The sequence below is a fragment of the Phoenix dactylifera genome, unplaced genomic scaffold (genome assembly GCF_009389715.1).
Source record: "Phoenix dactylifera cultivar Barhee BC4 unplaced genomic scaffold, palm_55x_up_171113_PBpolish2nd_filt_p 000120F, whole genome shotgun sequence".
NCBI classification, from domain to species: Eukaryota; Viridiplantae; Streptophyta; class Magnoliopsida; order Arecales; family Arecaceae; genus Phoenix; species Phoenix dactylifera.
Genome location: NW_024067688.1, coordinates 1,141,078 through 1,148,021, shown reverse-complemented (window position 1 = coordinate 1,148,021; position 6,944 = coordinate 1,141,078). Strand labels below are relative to the sequence as shown.

Genomic DNA, 6,944 nt, shown 5'->3' with positions numbered 1-6,944 from the left:
GGCATGAGCCCCTATCCTCTTGATTGGTGCGGCATGAAGAGAAGGGGGCCGGCGCCCCCTCTTGGAAATAAGTCAAGGGCTCCTAACTTGTAGGAGCCCTTCATGTCTTTAAAAAGGGAGGTGGGCGGCAGCTAGGGCAAGCATTTTAGAAGCCCTCCTCCTCTCCAATTCGTGGCCACCCTTCTCTCCTCTTGGATCAGCCGCAAGCAAGAAGGAAAAGGGCCTTGATAGTCTTCTTCTTCCTCCTTCGTTTGGGATTCAACACAAGTAAAAGGAAAGGCTGCATCTAGCCTTTTGGATCTTCTCCCTTGACCCCTTCATCTTCTTCCTCCTCCCTCTATCATTCAAGAGTTGAAGTAAAGGGAGGTGATCAGCCATCAAAGTTATCTCTGCAAGGGAGCTAGCACCCCGGGGAGATAGAAAGCTTGGATCGGTTCCTGCTTCGTGTGGATACCCGTAGAGGCCGGGCACTTGAACGGCTTCAAGCGAACCTTCATCCAAAACCACGATCATCAGTTTGCGGTGATCATCTACCCGCACAAGGTGAAGATCTGATCTTCCTAAAGGTTTTAAAAGTTTTAATCCTTACCCATCTACGAATAGTTCATGAAACAACGTTCATGAGATGACGTCAATCCCGCTTATGTTTCCGCTACCATCTAAATTTTTTTGAATTTTCTGCGGCATGGGCGGGTTCCCAACAGTAATCACTATCCTACAGGATACGTGCTATTGCGTGGTTTATTTTTGAAATTGAAATAACCGATCAATTTTTGACACCGTTGCCGGGGATTGCTAGCATAGTTATTTTTCCTATCATTATTTTTTTTTTTAAAAAAAAAACTTTCAATATATATATATATCTAAAATAAAATAAAAATTATTTTCGATTGTTGTTACTTTTCTTATCTTTTTTTTTCTTTCTTACTAATTTTTATTTTTTTTTGTATTATTTGATCAGGAATCGAGAAAAAAAAAATCTGGGATGATCAAAAGGAGAACTGCTGGAAAGAGAATGCTATAGAGGTTTGCCAAAAATATATATATATATATATATTCGCTGGAAAAATTCTCTTTGGTAACCTCTAAACCTTTCTTATTTAAATTAATTATTAGCTTGAAATTTTGTGGTGATTGTTTGATTTTAATTTCAGCAAAAGTGTGAATGCATTCTTGATACACATATACAAATTAATCCGCACATAGTAAGGGCAATCACCCCAACAAGATAAGAGCCGGATTTCATCACCGGACTCTTGCCCAATTTAGGTGAACTCAATCTCACATAGTGTCACTTTAATTAAAATCAATTAGATGTTGGATCTAAGAACATTCGAGCTCAATAGGACGAAGATCACCGAAAGTTGCACCAATTTCGCTCTGTGGCTTAGTTGATGTCTAGGCAAGCTTTGTCCCTATAAAGGAGACAGTTCATCTGTTCGAGGCAAGTGGGTTTTAAGTGGGACCTTTGCGAACGCATCGTGACCCCTCTACTTACCCGGTCAACTCAGTTCATTAGACCGGATTGGAGGCTTAGGTGCCATCTTCAAACCAGTTAGGAGCTGTCTAGTGATTTTAGGACAAATACAAGGATTTATGTGTTTTTCTTTTATTGCATGCTTGATTGATCAAGTACTAGTGTATGCAAGAGAGTCGTTCTAGAGTACGTGACCTATTACCTTTTGACCCTGAAATAGAACAGACCCTTAGAAATATTCGAGCTGAAATCAAAACCTTAGAATCATTCCCACCCCCTGAGATGACTGAAGAATAACCCAAACTCCTGAGGGAGTACTTTACTCCCACCATTTACACTTCCCCATATTGCATTTGATTACCTGAAGTAGCAGCTGTACAATATGAAATAAAATCTAGTGTGATCCAAATGCTCCCATCTTTTTATGGGCTCACCAATGAAGACCCATATAAACACCTAGATGAATTTCTTGAGATTTGCACCACTGTCAAGATTCAGAACTTTATTGATGATGATCTAAAACTTAGATTATTCCCCTTCTCCCTTAAATATAGAGCCAAACAATGGCTGAATTCTTTAGAAGCCAACTCGATTCGTTCTTGGGATCAAATGCAACAAGAATTCCTAAAAAAATACTTTTCTATAGGAAGAACGAACCAGTTTAGACGTGCCATTACAAGCTTCTCCCAAACTGAGGGAGAAGAATTTTATGAAACTTGGAAGAGATTTCGGGACCTAATCCGTAAATGCCCTCATCATCAAATACCTAAGTGGCAGCTAGTGCAATGTTTCTATGACAGATTGACTGAACGAAACCGTCAGATGATCGATGCTGCATGCGGGGGGACATTCATGCTTCAAAATGAGCATGAAGCATGGCAATTATTTGAAAATCTAAATGAAAACTCCCTCCACCATGCTTCCTGTTCTCGTCAAGCACCCCTGAGTTCTCAAAGAAAAGGGACCATTTGTGAAATAAATCATTCTATGGACCTGTCTAGCAAGGTAGATGCATTGTCCCATAAGATTGACCAACTAATGATAGGTGGGCATTACATGAACTCTTCCCAAGCACAAGTGTGTACTATCTGTTCTAGCCCATCCCACCCTATTCATGAGTGCCCTTCAGCGCCCCAATTCCCCGAACTCGTACAAGAACACATCAATGATGCTCAAACACAGCCTAGACCGGGTACTGATCCATTTTTCAATACATATAACCCGGGATGGCGAAATCATCCAAACTTTTCTTGGAAGTAGCAAGCTTCGAACACAGCCCAACCCTATTCCCAAAATTTTCAAAATCCTCAGAATTTTCAAACCCCACAAAATATTCATCCCTACCGTCCCTCGATTCAATTTCAACACACTCCTCCTCCATCCCAAAAAGAAACACAGCCTTTGAGGAGAAAGTGTTGAACGCCCTTCAAGGTTTGGAAACCATTACACAATTGGTGCACTCTCACACGCAATCCATCGCCAAGCTAGAATCCCAAATGGGGCAACTAGCTAATGCACTGAACAAGCGAGAGGAAGGAAAGCTTCCAAGCCAATCACTAAGTAATCCTAGGGGACAATACATGACTCGAGAAAATCAATTAAATGCAATTCATCATGAACAAGCCAATGCTTTGACTATCCTAAGGAGTAGACGTGTAGTAGACAATAAGATTGGGGAGGACAACAATAAGGAAGGTGAAGAAGAGGATAGAAATGTGTCAAATGAAAATCTAAAATCTTCTTCTTCTTCTTCAGCTAGTCCACCTTCTGCCAAAACTCACATCCCAAAGGCCCCATTTCCTGAAGCTGTTAATTCACCCTCTCCCTTTGGCAAAAAGAGAACTTCACTAGAGGAAATGATGGAGGTTTTCCAACAAGTGAAAATCAACCTTCTGCTTTTTGATGTTATTAGACAAGTTCCCTCCTATGCCAAATTTCTCAAAGACCTTTGTACACAAAAGCGAAAATCTAGGACACATGTGCCTAAAAAGATCTTCCTAACTGAGCAAGTGAGTTCTATTCTCCAACACAACACCCCTCCAAAATTCAAAGATCCTGGTGCTCCCACCATCTCCTGTGTCTTAGGAAATAATTTCATTGATCGAGCACTCTTAGATCTAGGGGCAAGTGTCAACCTTTTACCTTATTCAGTTTATAAGAAACTTGGTTTAGGTGAGTTAAAACCAACCTCGGTATCGCTTCAATTGGCTGATCGATCTGTAAAAATACCACGTGGGATAATTGAAGATGTTCTTGTCAAAGTAGACAAATTCTATTTTCCAGTAGATTTCATTGTCCTTGATATGGAACATGAGCCTAATCCTAAGAAACAAATCCCCGTGATCCTTGGGCGGCCCTTTTTAGCAACAGCCAATGCATGCATCAATTGTAGAACAGGGGTAATGAACATATCTGTTGCTGGGGGTTCAAACCGAGAACGATTGGCACAGCGGTGTGAACGGGGTTCCCTTGGAATTGCTTCGGTTGCGCTCCACCTTCCGCCGGGAAACCTGCAAGCAAGCCTCGCACCACCACCGGGATAGTGGGGGCCCTCCGATGATCAAGTTAGGGAAGATCGAAGGAGAAGGAGAGGTAGCAGGTAAGATGATACTCTGAAAAATCTTGCTTACCCTCCCCCTTTCTCCCCAGCCGCATATATACCAGGCTGGGGGGTTCTTTTGGGGATTGGTCATCGTGTGGCGCGATGGGGTTGCCACTGACATGGCCGTTACAGGGCGTCGTGGGGCAGCGCTGGGTACGGCTATGGCAGGGCGTAGTGGAGTTCCGCTTTGTACGGCTGTTACAGGGGATCGTGAAACAGCGTCGGATACGGCCGTTGCAGGGAGTAGTGGAGCAGGGGGCCGCGGCATGCCTCAGAGGAACAGTCTGTTGTTGTCAGAGATTGCCGACTCGGGGTCGGATTGCTGGATCAAGGGGCAACCGACTCGGGGTCGGGCTGCGGAGCCGAAGATATCCGACCCGAGGTTGGATTGCTGGATCAAGGGGCAGCCGACTCGGGGTCGGGCTGCGGAGCCGAAGATATCCGATCCGAGGTCGGATTGCTGGATCAAGGGGCGGCCGACTCGGGGTCGGGCTGCGGAGCCGAAGATATCCGACCCGAGATCGGATTGCTGGATCAAGGGGCAGCCGACTCGGGGTCGGGCTGCGGAGCCGAAGATATCCGACCCGAGGTCGGATTGCTGGATCAAGGGGCGGCCGACTCGAGGTCGGGCTGCGGAGCCGAAGATATCCGACTCGAGGTCGGATTGCTGGATCAAGGGGCAGCCGTAGTCTTCCCGGGCGCGCGTGCTGGTCACGTGGGGCATGGTGGCTAAGTTCCCCCATAACAGTAGCCCCCCACTTCCGAGCCTGGAACCAGGAGGGGAACGGGTGAAGGGAGTGATGCTTCGAGATTGCCGCCATCCCTCGGAAAGGCGCGCGCGCTTCGAGCTCCCCGCCTTCTTTACGGCGTATGGCGGTTGTCGCTGATCTGGCGGTCTGCGGATTTCGGCGGACATCCTTCCTTAATGGCGTCGATTTGCCTTTGGGGCGCGAACGAACCTTCGGCAGCCAGGCGTCCTCTGGCGCCACCGAGGCGTCACCCGCCTTTCCGCCAATTTAACCGGGGGCCCTCCCCCGTCCGCCTTTCTCTTCACAGGCATCCTCGAGTTTCTCCCTTGTGCTGCTGCCGTTGCCGTCGGACTGTTCGTTCGCTCCTCCTTTGGCGCTCTCGGAGCCGTTCTTCCTTCCCTTCTGGTGAGTTGCCCCACTCTGCAATTTAGGGCCCTCCGTACTTTCTCCTTTCGTATTAGTGTACCCCAGTCGTTCCGGTCCCTTCTCTCCTCTTGACCCCGTCCTGACCGTAGATTCACTGGCCGTTAGGGATGGACGAAGTAAGAGCAGACCGCATTCAGTCGGAGCTGGTCCCCGAAGACCTAGATAGGTTCGTGGCCCGGTACCACCTTCCCGAAACCTGCAACGTTACGCTCCCGGGGCCTGAGGAGAGGATGTCCCATCCTCCTCCAGGGAAGGTCGCCATCAATGAGGACATCCTTCGGGCTGGGTTCCGCCTTCCCCTCTCGGACTTAGTCGTGCAGGCGCTTCGAGGTTTAAGAGTGGCGCCGACGCAACTGGTGCCGAACTCATGGCGTACCCTGACGGCCTTCCAGGTTCTCTGCCGCATGCACGAGGTTTCCGCCACCCTGAACGTCTTTTGGGAATGCTATGGCCTGAACGGCCACCCCCGGGACAGAGGGTGGTGGTGCTTTGCGGCGCGGCGAGGGTGCGGCCTCGTCAAGGAGGCTCCTTCCTCCATTCATGGCTGGAAGGAGCGCTTCTTTTTCATCGACGTAGATCCCTCTTGGGGAATCGGGACAACCTGGGAGACGCCGATGAAGTCCCCGATCGGCCTATCGAGGTTGTCGAGGGAGGAGTCCGATGGCGTCGCCGTCTTGAGGGGGTTGGTTGCCGAGGGCCGGCTCCCCCCGGTGGCTAGCCTCATTTTCGAGGATGCCTTGGTGAACGTCGGTCTGAGCTCGGTCCCCGCCGACCGTGAGCCCGCCACCACTTCTTCTTTTTTAGCTCTTTTCTCCTCTTTCCTTTCTTCTTTCCATCAGTTTCTTAGTTTCTAACCATCTCGTCCTTTTTGCAGAAATCGACGACGTCATGCAGTCGGACAAGGCAATGGCTGTTAGTAGGGCGTCCCTACTGGAAGCGGTCCGGAGGAAGAAACGGACTCCTCCGAGCGGGGTCCCACCGGCGAAGAAGCCCCGCCAGCAGGCGGCTCCGACGCTGACAGACGAGTCCGGGCCCACCGATCAGGGGGACGCCGCGGGCTCGGACCGACAGTTGACGCCGTATCAGCCCTCCGATGATGAGACTATCGTTTTTCCGGAGGTGTCATCCGAGCGCGCCCGGGGCGGCCGGGTCGGACGCAGTCGGTCCCCAGCCCGATCTTCGACTCGGTCGGCTTCGAATGATACGAGAAGGGGGGGCGCGCCGAGGCCCCGGCCGAGCGGGACCCTGTCGATCTCTGGCGCGGCCCCTGCCCCGCGCACGGTTGGCATGACTCTCTCCCAAGCGATGGGTAAGGGTAAGGCTGCAGAACCACCGTCCGGCTCCGGGGCGAAGTCGGGGTCGGCCTTCACTTTCGCCGGCGCCCGAAACCTCGTCGAGACGGTGCTGCTGGAGAGGGACCGTAGGCAGGTCCAGCAAATGAGCATCCCTGAAGTCGGAGCTGCCAGCTGCGTCTGTCTCATGTCGGTGAGTGTTCTTTTGGTCGCTTTCGTCGTTTATAGGCTCTGTTGATCCCCGTCTGACGCTCTCATTTTTCCTATCTCTTAGCTCGCCCAGTACATGATCCGCCTGGAGGAGAGCCACGAGGAACAGGCGAGGCTTCTGGCGAGGACCGAGAGCCGACTGAAAGCTGTAGAGGAGGGAGGCCAGGCTGCGGCGGGGAGGACGACCA

The 6,944-nt window shown here is 50.0% G+C and overlaps 1 non-coding gene across 1 annotated transcript; it reads right to left on the bottom strand.

Annotated features, from left to right (window-relative positions):
• Nucleotides 1-2,135: 2,135 nt before the first annotated feature.
• On the bottom strand, nucleotides 2,136-2,241 carry LOC120104842. The gene has a single exon (XR_005507197.1). It is a non-coding gene; the product is annotated as a small nucleolar RNA R71 (small nucleolar RNA).
• Nucleotides 2,242-6,944: the final 4,703 nt, after the last annotated feature.